Raw genomic sequence first — 15,680 nt, forward strand, 5'->3', positions numbered from 1 at the left:
ATGTTGGACAGAGAAGAGTCTTCCCTGATGTCCCAGTGAAACTGTCAAGTCAGGATATAAAACCTTTCCTGTTGCCGGTTTGAGCTCTAGAGAAGAGATCACAGTATTTACCAACAAGAGTTTCATACACTAAAACAAAATGTATAAGTGTTGGGGAAAACTAAAAATTGTCTAAACCAAAAGCAAATAGAGACTTCACACTAATCTTAACTTCACTCCATACTCTCAAGTATTGACACTTCTTAAAGTTTTTAAAAACACATCTTTGCAAAAGCTTTACAATTCTTCAACAACTCCTGGTTAAAAAAAGCATAGCAAAATAATTTACCTTATATAATAATGACATTAAAAACTAACAACCACCACTCTAATAACATAAAGCCTCTCTTTAACCTGCTGTAGTAAGAGACAAAGAGAGCCAGACACCCACCCGCCTGGGCTGCCTTGTTATAAGCCTCATGATGACCTCACGGCTGTAGCTAATTCACCAGGGGCCAATCCCAACGGCTCCTCAAAGGGCCACTACCAAACCCCCACCGCTCCTAATACAACACACACCTGCTTCCAACGACCAAACAAGCATTAGCCAGCTAACCTATTGATCTCTCATCCCAAAGCCAAATTAATTTCCAAATGACTACCAAGAACACTTGTTAAATAGCACCCTGCTCCTGTTATTCAATTAGTTGCAGTTTCTTAGTGATTAAACCACCTTTTTATCCCTTCAAATTTCAATCATAAATGGTGAAAAGTGACTTGAAGCCAAACTGCAAATTATTCAAGATCCTTAAAATGTCCTTAATATAATTTCAAATGTTCAAAGTGTATATATATCCACACTGTATATCACATATATAAACACAACATGTTTGGTTGTGTAACAAAACATAACTGCAACCTTGATATTAACTTAACATAAAATTTTATTTGGTCAAAACCATCACTAATCACACAGAAAAAAATAACACTCCTACACTCCTGAGGAAAAAAAAACTAATTAAAAAAATGTTAATTTATATGACAAATGAACATGGTGGGAGTACAATAAGTAATGGTTGGGCTCTTAAATTTCACATTTATATCTGCAGATGACTAGAAATTCATCTCTCCTACATATGTGTGTGTTTACAAGGCTGTTTTTTTATTCAGTTCAGTTTATTTGTTATATACACAAGTACAATTAAATCCTTATTCACATGTATGGTCCTATAAAAAGACATTAAGGAACACCCCTTTTAACTGTGGGTTAAACCTGTTTCACAGCCACTACGACTGTCACCTGTGGATGCTTTACCATTCTCTGTTTTTGCTACATTCCAAGGGGGAGGTGCCAGCCCTGCTCAGGGTATAAAACAGATTACTCCCTTTGCTCCTGTTTCCATTCAGTGGTTCAGAACAGGGGTGAGTACAGGCTGCTCTGTGGGGTAGAATATGTTCTTGAGATTTGCTTTAAGTTCACAGGGCTGAACTAGTTGGCTTTTCACTTTCTGGGGTTAAAGGGGACTACCACTCCTGGACTGGAGCAGCAAGTGTTTGTATTGTTGCTAAATATTGATTTAAATGAGTGTTTACAAGGTTGTTTTATCAAACACTTGATTATGACCATTTAGTTTGCATTCCTATAATAGTATAATTATATTTCATAGGTAAAATATAACTAGTATACTTTTCTTGATTACCTGGTAGAAAGCAGCTGAGCTGCATGAAGCCATTTCTGGTGGACTATTGATATTGTAGGTGGGTACCTGCATCAGCATGCGCAGTCTGCAAAGGAACAAGTAATATGCATATTCCATGCTGAAAAGAGAAGAAAGAAAACACATTTCAACTGTGAAGCCTTCTTTTTGTTTCCAATTGATTTTGGCTTTTTTTGTTGCTTGGAAAACTGGTTTTACTCAGGTTTCTTGTGGAGGTGCCAGCCCAGCTTAAGGTGTAAAAAGTCACTGCTCCTGTGTTCATTCAGCATTTATAAAGTGGTGACATCTGGCTGTTTTTGGGACAAGCCTCTTTGTCAAGTGCTGTTTTTCTCTAGTTGACTTTTTTTAATGAGTGGGGGCTCTTAGATTCGTTCACTTGGCTGGTTCTAGTAAACTGACTTGAGTGCCTGTTCCTGATGGAAAGGTAAGGTACTGTGAGCTGGGTAGGTACACTCTAGCAGTGTCCATTTTCCTTCATGTGGAATCCTTCTGTTAAGCTATGACACTTTCCACCTGCCCACCAAAGTGAGGGTTTCCCAGTTTATTAAAAATAACTTTTTCTGAATCTTGGGAAACAATTCCAGTGGCTCTTAACTCTAGAGAAGTGGTTCCCAATCCTGTTCCTGGTGACCTTGTTTCAGCTCAGCCCTTAGTTACACAATCAAACCCTTCATTGACTTTGGTTTGTTCCCTGTTCTTACTCATGTTGGAGATTTAAAGTAATATATTGTAAGTTAAATAAAGTCCCAAAGGTGTGCAGGTCACCAAGACTTGGAACTACTGCTATAGAGCATAGATACCCCGTCTTGGCCCGACAAACTTACTCTTCAGGTTTTCCATGTTTTTTTTAAAGAATTGGCACCTAATGAGCAGTGTTAACCAGAGCTGCTGTCCTTGTCCTTCATTTCCCAGCTGGAATGAACCAGGGTTTGGGAAGGAGGACCCGTGGACCCCTGTGAAGTGTGATCCTGAGAACAGGAGGTGCTGTACTCCTGCCATTGTGGGAGTCCCAAACAGTGCTTAGCCACATCACGGAGGCAGACGCCTTGGGTTCTTTCAATAAAGGGCTGGGTAATATGCTTATGTGATTACACAAAAGCTGTGTACCTCTACCCTTGAGAAGGATAGACTATGGCTTTGACTACTAAACTTCAAATGGCCTATCAATAGTATCCCTTTTCCTTACCTCATGTACAGCATCAAACCCTGGGAGGTGGTTCATCTTCAGTGCTTCTGTCATTTTTGCAAAACGTGATGCAGAGCTTTCTTCCTGGTGCACACTGTTCTTTAGTAACACTTGCATCTCGTGTAGAGCATGGAAAAGGTGAGTAAATGTACTAGTTTCCCTGAATCACAGATTCAACTGCACAGGTTATAACTGTGTAATACTGTTTACAACACATACTAGTTTATGCCAAGTTTTGAACTATAATGGCATTTTAAGTGATTGATTCATCAATGGTGTAGTTTTTTAATCTGTTACTATTGTCTTTTTTTCCCATAGGCAAGTGTACTATTCTAGGTTTATAAAAGTTATAAATCTTACCATCTTACTTGAGTGCAACATGTAACACTGCAAGTGTTAATCCAAGGGCTCAGTACTGCAATTAAACTGGGGAGGAAGTGGAGGTGAACGCTGGACACATTCCTACTGGAATAGTGCTCTATAGGCAATATTAAAATTATCTTCCGGTTTTAAGGCTCAGCAGTGGAAACCAATCTATTGTTCACTTTGCAATTAACTTTCTTGTTCCTTTACAACCAAAAAATGTGGACAGCTTCCTCCTCAAGCACTTACTAGTTTAAAACATGATTTTTTAGCTTCTGTGGTACTAGTAATACATACCTACTACCTGCAACTACAACCAGCATGTGGTGATATGCCAGATGAGATTAAGTGTCACAAGTAGAAGTTCACACCCATGTCTTTCCAGGATATAATCTGGAGTTTAACTGTCTGCCTATGCTGAAACAAGCCATCAGTCCTTTAAAATGGTAACTATCATTGGTTAAATGTTTTTTATTTATATAGTTAACTGACTGTTTTAGAAATGAAGCTTTTCCCTTGCCTTTCCAGTCTGACCTTAGCAGAATCTCACTACTCTTTACAAAATCCACAAGGTGGCCAAGATCAATATTGGTCACACCTGAAGAAGGCTCCACGGCCGAAACGTTGTTCTCTTTCTTCTTTTTTTCAGCATGGAATAAACCTATTACTTGTTCCTTTGCAGCCTACGCATGCTGACGCAGCTACCCACAAGATCAATATTGTCTTCTGGATCTGTAGCAGCTTCACATGTGCACCTCAATGAAGGCTGACATCAGTAAGGAGGAATTGAGACCCAGTTTAACTACTGCAGTTTAATTTAGATCTCTTGTACCTATTGGGCGGAAGAAAAGTGATTTTTTTTGTGGAAGTGATTTCAAAAGCTAGGGCAAAGCCCACAGAGCTCAACCAATCGTTGACAATGTGGCAACTGCTTTACCTCAAATGTTTGTCTTCAGAGTACAAAAAAGTATGAGAAAGCAGTTGGGGAAAAAATACTCAACTCCATTTACATATTAAAATGTACCTTCTTCCACTGTTCTCTTTTGCCCAGTCCCACACAACCTTCCTTAAAATACAGGAGAAATGGTTTTGCTCAGAATGTTCATGACTAGACTAACCTATCAAGTTTAAGTTGTTTTCTGATAGCGGTAGGTTTTGCACCATGAAATTTGAAAATGCTAGATGTAAGTAGGTTACCTTTTTTCAGAGAGAAGTAATGTATTTATACATATTGTGAATTTTTAAACATACAATTAAAGAGTGTTTGCATTAAAGCTTAATTAAAAATATTATGTGCGATAGCTTATGTAAAAAGCAAACAAAATATACAAAAGTGGATGACTGTAAAAATTAAGGTACAACAGAGTTCCTCACGTATTCAAGCCTGGGTTCAATTTTAACTTGGCAATATCACTCTACACTGCATCTCCTGTTCCAGTTTGCTCTTTCTCCAGGCCTTCACTCTGCACTACAGCTCCCAGTTCCAAACCTGCACTCCAGTCTGCACTGTGGTTCCTGGCCTTTGCCCTGGAGCTCTGGCCTATTTTCTGCTGGTTCTCTTGCCTGAGTTTCCAATCTACGTTGGGAGGCAGCCTTCATCCTCTAGGACCCCAGGGCTCCTCTAGTGCAGGCACATTTCATTCTTACGTCAATGTAAACCATCCAATAAAATTAGCAGGTCTCAACCAACAGACTCACAAGTAAACCAGAATGAACAGTGGAAGAAGAGTATTGAGTGAGCTATCATGATCCTCACTGCCTACTCAACCATAAGACAAATCTCTTAATGAGCACTAGGACTGGCTAAAGAAATTACTGTTGTTAATAAGGTCCAAATTATAATTGCTAGACTTGGACTATGCAGAAACTGATTTAAAAAAATTGAAGTGATTGTCCAAAATTTGAGGTTCCAGAGGCTTCACTTCTGCTCAAAGTGACTGGGGTGAGACTTTACTGAGAACCCTGGGCAGTAGCTGTGGTTTTAGAGCAAAGCCATGAAAATACAGCTGGATGCTTCATTCACACATCCTGCTATACCATGGTAAAACCAGAAGGCATTAGCTCATGCTGAAGGATCTATAACTAGTAAGATGACAGAATATTGTAGGACATTTTTGCCTTGTTGTTTGGAGGTAATGCAGTAAAATTCCTGTGAAATCTGTAACAAACACTCCCAGTTTATCTGGTGTTTATCCACCCCTCAACTCTTCCTTCTCCTCAGCCTTGATCCCCTAGACATGTTTAAAACCAATAAACATGCTACCACTGTAGGTGGTACTCAGTCTTAAGGTGTGTTATACAAGGTTACAAGAACAATATGTTTACAAGTCCAATTGAATTATCAAGAGTGTGAAAGTTAGATAAGAGTTTTAACTGCAGTTTTGTCTTTAAACTTGAAGGTATCATCTCTGGAACAGAAGGTACTATGCTCACTGACCTCCTGGGACCATCAGGACTACACACCAGTGGGAAAGCATTTTGGCACAAACAGGCATTCAAAGGGTCTGAAAAAAGGCATCATAGTATTTCCAAGAGTAACTTGGATAATCACCATCATGGCCTGCCTGCACCACCCAAAAAGACAATTTTTCCTGTTCAAACAAGTTTGCCTACTTGTGCCACTGTAAAATCCTGGGAAGGTTATTCCGAAAGGAGCAGCTCTCCCCCTGTACTGTTCTACTTAGTTCTGCAGGACTGAGGCTACAAATCAGCACAATAAAAACTCAGTCAAGACCTGGCTGTGCCTTCTTGTTTCATTAAAGATGGACACAAGTAGGCAGGTTTCACATGCAAAAGAGCACAACCAATGAACAAGGTTCTGGACTTTAAATCATGCACTATGTACAACCAGAATTAGTCCTGAAGTGTGTAGAAGAACAATAAAAAAATAAATATGACACTGAGGACAGTAATGGAACAGCACAATCGTGTTCCTCAGGAGAACCTCAGATGGCTTTAGATAGATACTTTATTGATCCCGTGAGGGAAATTGCAGTGCAACAGCAGCTTAACACAGACAACACAGCCACAGTGTAACGAATTACATAATAATAGTACAATACATACAATACAAGAGTTACTCACAGTCCGGACACAGAAAGAACAAACTAGAACAGAACAGTACACAGAAAAATCGTATCACACATATGAATATAAATATAGATGTAATGCACAGGTCCCTGGCATATATTGCACAAAAAACCGTTGTAAACGGGGAAAAAGGAAGAGAACAGATCACTGTCAATGTTGCCTCTGCCCAGACGCAAGGTGGATGTGTTGTACAGTCTTATGGCAGAAGGCAAGAACGACCTCCTGTAGCGCTCCCTGTTGCACCGTGGATGAATCAGTCTATTGCTGAACGTGCTCTTCATTTCTGCAAGCCTGTCATAGAGGGGATGGGAGAAGTTGTCCATGATGGCCTCCAGTTTGGACATCATTCTCCTCTCAGCCACTACCTCCAAGGGGTCCAGGTCAGACCCAATGACAGAGCTTGCTCTTCTGATGAGCTTGTTCAGCCTTTTAGAATCCACTGCTCTAATCCCAGAGCCCCAGCACACCACTGCGTAGAAAATGGCACTCGCTACCACCGACTGATAGAACATATGTAGCATCTTACTACACATAATTCAGAAATGTATGTACTTGAAAAATAATTGGTACTGTTTCATCACCAACTTACAAATCCTTTTTGCAATCAATTTCAGTGCGTCTCTTATACCAGCCACACGAGACAATGAATCACTAAGTGGATGTTAAAGTTTAATTTATCCCATATTCCTTCTTCCTTATATTTTTCCACTTTTTGCACAAATTCAGGTAATTATCTTTTCTTTAATTTCCTGGAAACTAGTTAAAGACATCAAAAGCTCTTGGGATCCTAAGAGGTGACCACTGCATTTAAACTTGAAAGTTTTTAATACCATAAACCGATATTGCACTAACCGGGAGCATTTCCAAATCCTACATGAAAAACAGACAGCTCTCCTCTTTCCAACACAAGCACAAGTCTGTTACAGATGGCTGCATTAGACTGTTTCCCACACATCAAATGCACTCTGTGCAGAAAATTAAATTGCTTAAGTTGATGATGTACAGAAATAGACACTGTGTACAGTACATCTTTCCAGACCCTATTCCGCTGTTCAGCCAGATCCTTCTCCCAGATAAACTCAATCGCATGACATGCTGATGTTCCAGAGATCCTGTTAATTCAATATAGTTGACAGGCTACATGTGTATAAGTTTTAAGTACACCTGTGAGCTTCTCCTCGATTCTGACGCTTTTAAAGTGTGAAGAGTGTTTTAAGAGCTGCACTGTGAGCTGCAAATCAGTTTTTGTTTGATTACATTTTTCATCAAATACACTCTGCTGAAAATTAAATTGCAGACGCTTATGATGAGCAGAAATAGACACTTTGTAATTCAACATAGTTAACGGGCTACATGTTTATAAGTTTTAAAGATCCCCGTAAGCTTCTCCTCAATTCTAACAATTAGGTGAAGAGTATTTTTACAAACTAAAGTCCAGCTCATAGTTAGTCTTGAAAAAAATCTAGGAGCGTTACTTGGAGACTAAACAATTATATGAATATTTGTGGATGTAATAAATTAAGATCTCTGTTGCAAGATGACAATATCCTTGCTGTTACAGTATATTGGAATTCCTCATTTGTAAAATGGGTTGATTGGAAAAGCAAATGTGGATGCTGCCGAATAAATATTGTATAACTAATAAGGTTAAGGAGGTTTCATACAAAATAATTAATCATACTTACCCAGTTGAGACCCTTGTTGTCCAGCGATTTAAAATTGAGATAAGTGATAAATGTGTTTTATTGTGACATTAGTAACTTTTCTATATTTATTTTGGTTATGTCCCATGGTAAAACCTTTCTGGACTAAGTTGCAAATTATATTAAAAAATAGACCAATATTTATATTTGCTTTGAAGAAATAGATGGCATGTTCAATCTCAGCCCCATCGAAAACGATACAAAAATATCGTTTGTAACTTTATTAGAATGGCACATTATCATGTACACAAAATGAAATAGTCTGGGAAAAATCCTATGTTTGAGCATTTTAATATGGATGTAAAGGAGAATCTGCAGACTGTTTCAAATTGTAAAAATATGAAAGCGGTGCAGACTTCAATTTGTTTCACCTTTTTATAATTTGTATTTATTTTATAATATGTACCCCTGTGATGCTTTTGTCTTGAAATGTTATCTGTACTCTTTTTTGTATTGTGTTCGATAATGCTTACATATTTTTTAAAATGAACTATTAATAAATAAAATTTAAGAACTAAAAACTATTAAACTTACATTCTGTTAACGGTATTTTCAATTTAAAAAGTTTTGAAGGTGAAATTTTGCTTAATGGCCACAAGGTGGCGCCATTGCACTATTTCTGTAAGAATCAAAATGTATTTTTCCAGTTTAATTCCACGGATCGGCCAACAGAGGGGGCACTTCTCCTACTGCTTCTATTGAATTCATTATAATTGCTTTCACTTATATCGCGCTTTTCTTTACGGGAAGATGTGATGAATTATGGAAAATGAAGCCTGTGCACTGTGGATTTGAAAACTATTTTAAGTTTCATGATGGATGAATTATGAGAAAATGTTACATTGTCTGGTGGTATTTGCAATATTCTCAAAATATACAACAGAGCGACATTTTAATCTCACACAACAAATATTAGAAGATCCTTCTTTTATACCTAAAAGCTTTCAGATGTTGAACAATTAAAATATTGCTTGCAGGAATCCAATTACTGTTATGAACTTTTTACAAGCTAATTGTCTGATTTAATTTTAATCTTATGATATTATGCATAATTGTTGTATTTTATTATTGTCATGTATGTTTTATGTTTAAGGTTTTGATGAAAACAACAAATTAGCTTCAGGACACTAAAGATGAATTAAATTATAAAGTAGATAATTAAATCATAGTATTGCAACCATATTTACTGGCAACCACACTGTCTAATTTTGGTGCTGCTCTTAATCTTGTCAGTTGGGTTGCTGATTTCCTTACAGACAGAACTCAGGGCCTAAGAGTCAACCATACTTCGTCTCAAGCTGCATTCTTGCACAAATGCTTCCCAAGGATCTATATTATCTTCCTTTCTCTTTGTTCAGTATACAATTTGTACGTTATTACCAGTCAAGTAAGACACATTTGCAGACAACTGTTATTAGTTTCTTGCAGGCAGATGTGTAGGGTCATGGGCCAACTAGAGAAGATTTTGCCACCTGGTGCAAACAAAACTACTCCAAGTAAGTTCACTGTCAGCTCAGCTCAGCTCTGGGCATCAGTGTGGTGGACTGTGCTGTAAGAGTGCCTTCACTGTCAGGCCCCACTCGGATCAAGAGAACACAGCAGCACAGGGACACACTGACACAGCCCAGCCAGCTGCATGACCTGCACCAGGCGTAGATGGACTCCAAACAGCCACGAATGCCAAAGAGCCCTAAAGACAAACTTCAAACAAAATAAACTACATTTCAAAACTCAAAGAAGGCTCCACAGCCAAAACATTGTTTTCTTTCGTCTCTTTATAGCAGGGAATAAAACCATTACTTGATCCCTTACATTTCAAAACGCTCTGTATCAAACCAACAAATCGTTCATAAATTTAAACCATGTTTTTGAGAAACTAGCCTTAAAATCAAAATGACTACATTCATATGAAACATACTCAGAAACAATATCAAATGGTTTGATACAGAGTGCAGAAACAACTGAAGAGAACTACCAGAACTAAAACAACACCACACCACTCTGAACTGCGCCTCAGATACTGTGAGATGGTTGGACACTACATGCACACCCTAAAGAAGATAAGCACATACACAAACAGACAACTCTCAGACCATGAAAGAACTGTGGCCAAGACACAGTCAACAACACCTGACCCAACTGCAGCTCAGACCTGCAGCAAAGCCTGCTCAAACTCCTCAACCTTGTCCTGACGGCCGGCTGTTTCCCTGAGGCCGGGAATCAAGGACTGATCACGCCTGTCTGTAAGAATGGAGACAGACTCGACCCCAACAGGTACCGAGGCTTCAGTGTGAACAGTAATCTGGGGAAGGAACTCTGTCGTATCTTGAATATCTGATAACTGGCCCTCCTTACTGAGCACAATGTCCTGCATTAGAGTCCGACTGGCTTCCTACCAAACCGCCACACATCCCATAACATTCACACCTGGGCTCCGATGGCCCATCTGGACCAAGAACAGCAGAGCCTGGCACCGCTGGAGCAGCACTGTCACACCTGGGCACTGCCAGCCCATCTGGACCCAGAACAGCAGAGCCTGGCACTGCCACACCTGGGCACTGCCAGCCCATCTGGACCCAGAACAGCAGAGCCTGGCACTGCTGGAGCAGGACTGTCACACCTGGGCACTGCCAGTCAATCTGGACCCAGAACAGCAGAGCCTGGCACTACTGGAGCAGGACTGTCACACCTGGGCACTGCCAGCCCATCTGGACCCAGAACAGCCTGGCACTGCTGGAGCAGGACTGTCACACCTGGGTACTGCCAGCCCATCTGGACCCAGAACAGCAGAGCCTGGCACTGCTGGAGCAGGACTGTCAGACCTGGACACTGATAGCCCTTCTGCTTGAGACCAGAGTCATTGGTTCCCAGAACAGATCCAGATCTCAGGAAAACAGTTACAACTTCACAGTGAACAACAACACTTTGAAACACATACTTCTAACAGACAATCAGTTCATCTGGGAGTTTTCCTGGCAGTGAAGTCACTGAAGGAGAAGGCACACAGGGCTTTCCATGGCAGTAAAAAGAGGCTCTACAACATCAGTCCCCCAAATACAATTGGCTCTGAATATTCAAAAGTGCAATCGAACCCTTTACCCTATACTGCAGTGAAGTGTGGGATCCCCTCAGTGAGCAAGATTACACTAAATGGGACAAACAGCCTGTAGATACTCCATCCAAAAGAGTAAAAACATCCTCCAAACTGGAATGCTACAGAATCCTAAACAGACGATCCACACAATAAACACTAGCTGGATATTTGACCAGGCTAAGAAACAGCAAAGAGATACAGACCCTGTCAAGTACAGGTTCAGAGACACAATCAGGCCAGAGCAACTGGCTGACAATGACCCGAATGTCCAGAGAGGACAGGCTGTGCTCCCATTGCCAAAAGAAAAAAAGGAAAGAGAGATACACTTTCTGCCGCACGGTGAGAAATATTCTGGAACAAGACGAACATTATTCACCAATAAAACAGATCATATCGCAAACCTGTCAGAATCAGAACAATGTCGAGTCCTGCTGGGAGAGAAATAATACAGTGTGTGATCTCCTGTCCCAGCCTGAGGAACAGTGAGCCTGTCTCTCAATAATAATAATAATACAGTGTGTGATCTCCTGTCCCCAGCCTGAGGAACAGACAGTGAGCCTGTCTCTCAATAATAATAATACAGTGTGTGATCTCCTGTCCCCAGCCTGAGGAACAGTGAGCCTGTCTCTCAATAATAATAATAATCCAATGTGTGATCTCCTGTCCAAGCCTGAGGAACAGTGAGCCTGTCTCTCAATAATAATAATACAGTGTGTGATCTCCTGTCTCAGCCTGAGGAACAGACAGTGAGCCTGTCTCTCAATAATAATAATAATACAGTGTGTGATCTCCTGTCCCAGCCTGAGGAACAGACAGTGAGCCTGTCTCTCAATAATAATAATACAGTGCGTGATCTCCTGTCCCAGCCTGAGGAACAGACAGTGAGCCTGTCTCTCAATAATAATAATACAGTGTGTGATCTCCTGTCCCAGCCTGAGGAACGGACAGTGAGCCTGTCTCTCAATAATAATAATACAGTGTGTGATCTCCTGTCTCAGCCTGAGGAACAGACAGTGAGCCTGTCTCTCAATAATAATAATAATACAGTGTGTGATCTCCTGTCCCAGCCTGAGGAACAGACAGTGAGCCTGTCTCTCAATAATAATAATACAGTGCGTGATCTCCTGTCCCAGCCTGAGGAACAGACAGTGAGCCTGTCTCTCAATAATAATAATACAGTGTGTGATCTCCTGTCCCAGCCTGAGGAACGGACAGTGAGCCTGTCTCTCAATAATAATAATACAGTGTGTGATCTCCTGTCTCAGCCTGAGGAACAGACAGTGAGCCTGTCTCTCAATAATAATAATAATACAGTGTGTGATCTTCTGTCCCAGCCTGAGGAACAGACAGTGAGCCTGTCTCTCAATAATAATAATACAGTGTGTGATCTCCTGTCCCAGCCTGAGGAACAGACAGTGAGCCTGTCTCTCAATAATAATAATACAGTGTGTGATCTCCTGTCCCAGCCTGAGGAACAGACAGTGAGCCTGTCTCTCAATAATAATAATACAGTGTGTGATCTCCTGTCCCAGCCTGAGGAACAGACAGTGAGCCTGTCTCTCAATAATAATAATACAGTGCGTGATCTCCTGTCCCAGCCTGAGGAACAGACAGTGAGCCTATCTCTCAATAATAATAATACAGTGTGTGATCTCCTGTCCCAGCCTGAGGAACGGACAGTGAGCCTGTCTCTCAATAATAATAATACAGTGTGTGATCTCCTGTCTCAGCCTGAGGAACAGACAGTGAGCCTGTCTCTCAATAATAATAATAATACAGTGTGTGATCTCCTGTCCCAGCCTGAGGAACAGACAGTGAGCCTGTCTCTCAATAATAATAATACAGTGTGTGATCTCCTGTCCCAGCCTGAGGAACAGACAGTGAGCCTGTCTCTCAATAATAATAATACAGTGTGTGATCTCCTGTCCCAGCCTAAGGAACAGTGAGCCTGTCTCTCACTAATAATAATACAGTGTGTGATCTCCTGTCCCAGCCTGAGGAACAGACAGTGAGCCTGTCTCTCACTAATAATAATACAGTGTGTGATCTCCTGTCCCAGCCTGAGGAACAGACAGTGAGCCTGTCTCTCACTAATAATAATACAGTGTGTGATCTCCTGTCCCAGCCTGAGGAACAGACAGTGAGCCTGTCTCTCACTAATAATAATACAGTATGTGATCTCCTGTCCCAGCCTGAGGAACAGACAGTGAGCCTGTCTCTCAATAATAATAATAATAATAATAATAATAATAATAATAATAATAATACAGTGTGTGATCTCCTGTCCCAGCCTGAGGAACAGACAGTGAGCCTGTCTCTCAATAATAATAATACAGTGTGTGATCTCCTGTCCCAGCCTGAGGAACAGTGAGTCTGTCTCTCAATAATAATAATACAGTGTGTGATCTCAACAGATGACTCTTGGGCATGTGCCTGTGTGTTGTTAGTTTGTGTGCTTTTCTATATATTGCCTGCTGCCGTGAAACACATCCACCTCGGGGATAATGAAGACTCCCTCTCTCAAGAAAACACAATGCATCTGAAAATGACTTTTCTACAAATGTTTTCACTCCTCTGGTGTCAAAGTACGGCATCTGCAGGAAGGGGCGACTTGTCCATCCATCGTCCAGCAGGCCCACTCTACAGCACATTAGACAGATGCCTGTGAAATCAGCACCTTCAGGCTGCTTTACAAATATATTATGTAATACAATGCGTATTTTTACGGTCACGTTAACTTGCACTGTTAGTGTGTGTTGTGAGTTCTGGTGTGAATGAAACATGGCTGCTGTGATCAAATAACATTCAGAGAAACTCCAGCTCTCAGTGTTTAAGAATATTAAACCTTTACTGACCACAGTGGTGTTGAAAGCGAAGCTCCACTAATGTCTGTCAGGAGCTCCTCAGAGCCTCAGCTGCAGAGACCGGCCTGGAGACACCCATCCTTCTGACTTGAAACCTGACAGGTGATGAACAGGAAAGGTTTTTACTCGTGTGTCGGGACACCTGGAGTGACGGACTGGTTGGCATTGCAGCCCTGGCTTTCTCCTCAACTGGGATACGATCAGGTGGGGATTTTGTTTTCCTGGGGGTTTAAGTGGTGCACCTTGACTTGCAAATTCGTTTTTTCTTTATGACAGTTTTTTTTAGTTGTTTTAAAGAACTTACTGTTTTGATTAGATGCATCAGAGATTGTGACTCTGCTTTTAGCTTCCCATTCCTTCCAAACAAAGGGTCTTCTGTTGTAGAGAACAGCACAGCATATCCAAAGCGAAGCGGGAGGGGACTGCAGTCCAGAGAAACCTTTAATTTTACAAAGAATGGAGGCAATTTCACACCTCTGGTTGTGCCAGAGGGTCCTCAGTGGAAGAGATACCAGGGTCCCCAGCACTGCTGTCACCTCTTCTGTACTCCTCCTATGCTAACAACTGTGTATCTACTGCTGTGAAAGGAATCAAGTCTGCAGATAATCCCACCGGAATAAAAAAAAAATCTGTAGAGGAAGGAGGTCACTGTTTTAATCAACTCCAAACAGACAGCACCCCAGGAACAAGACCCATGAGAACAGCGGCAGAGTATGCAGACTCCATACAGACAGCACCCCAGGAAACCAAACCCATGAGAACAGGGGCAGAGCATGCAGACTCCACACAGACAGCACCCCAGGACACCAGACCCATGAGAACAGGGGCAGAGCATGCAGACTGCACACAGACAGCACCCCAGGAACCAGACCCATGAGAACACAGGCAGAGCATGCAGACTCCACACAGACAGCACCCCAGCACACCAGTCCCATGCGAACAGGGGCAGAGCATGCAGACTCCACACAGACAGCACCCCAGGACACCAGACCCATGATAGCAGGGGCAGAGCATGCAGATTTCACACAGACAGCACCGCAGGAAACCAGACCAATGAGAACAGGGGCAGAGCATGCAGACTCCACCCCAGGAAACCAGACCCATGAGAACAGGGGGCAGAGCATGCAGACTCCACACAGACAGCACCCCAGGAAACTGAACCCATGAGAACAGGGGCAGAGAAAGCAGACTCCACACAGACAGCACCCCAGGAACAGGACCCATGAGAAAAGGAGCAGAGCATACAGACTCCACACACACAGCACCCCAGGAAACCAGACCCATGAGAACAGGGGCAGAGCATGCAGACTCCACACAGACAGAACCCCAGGACACCAGACCCATGATTACAGGGGCAGAGCATGCAGACTCCACACAGACAGCACCCCAGGACACCAGACCCATGATTACAGGGGCAGAGCATGCAAACTCCACACAGACAATACCCCAGGAAACTGAACCCATGAGAACAGGGGCATAGCATGCAGACTCCAAACAGACAGCACCCCAGGACACCAGACCCATGATTACGGGGCAAAGCATGCAGACGCCACACAGACAGCACCCCAGAAAACCAGACCAATGAGAACAGGGGCAGAGCATGTAGACTCCACACAGACAGTACCCCGGGACACCAGACCCATGAAAACAGGGGCAGAGCATGCAGACTCCACACAGACAGCA

General features: G+C 41.8%; 2 long non-coding RNA genes across 7 annotated transcripts; one reads left to right on the plus strand and one right to left on the minus strand.

Moving 5' to 3' along the window:
* Positions 1-23: 23 nt before the first annotated feature.
* Positions 24-14,580, minus strand: LOC148648472 (uncharacterized). Its single transcript, XR_015926404.1, has 4 exons — positions 14,302-14,580; positions 13,989-14,092; positions 1,680-1,797; positions 24-86 (listed from the first exon to the last, which is right to left on the minus strand). It is a non-coding gene; the product is annotated as an uncharacterized LOC148648472 (long non-coding RNA).
* On the plus strand, positions 1,313-5,735 carry LOC148648473 (uncharacterized). 6 transcript variants are annotated; one of them, XR_015926394.1, is made up of 6 exons: positions 1,313-1,401; positions 2,610-2,768; positions 2,895-3,021; positions 3,632-3,692; positions 3,929-4,021; positions 5,646-5,735. It is a non-coding gene; the product is annotated as an uncharacterized LOC148648473 (long non-coding RNA). The 6 variants fall into 6 exon arrangements; XR_015926395.1 differs by lacking the exon at positions 5,646-5,735 and adding an exon at positions 4,685-4,814; XR_015926396.1 differs by lacking the exon at positions 5,646-5,735 and adding an exon at positions 4,701-4,814.
* Positions 14,581-15,680: the final 1,100 nt, after the last annotated feature.

This window comes from Lepisosteus platostomus, chromosome 14, assembly GCF_059453375.1.
Source record: "Lepisosteus platostomus isolate fLepPlt1 chromosome 14, fLepPlt1.hap1, whole genome shotgun sequence".
Taxonomy (NCBI): Eukaryota; Metazoa; Chordata; class Actinopteri; order Semionotiformes; family Lepisosteidae; genus Lepisosteus; species Lepisosteus platostomus.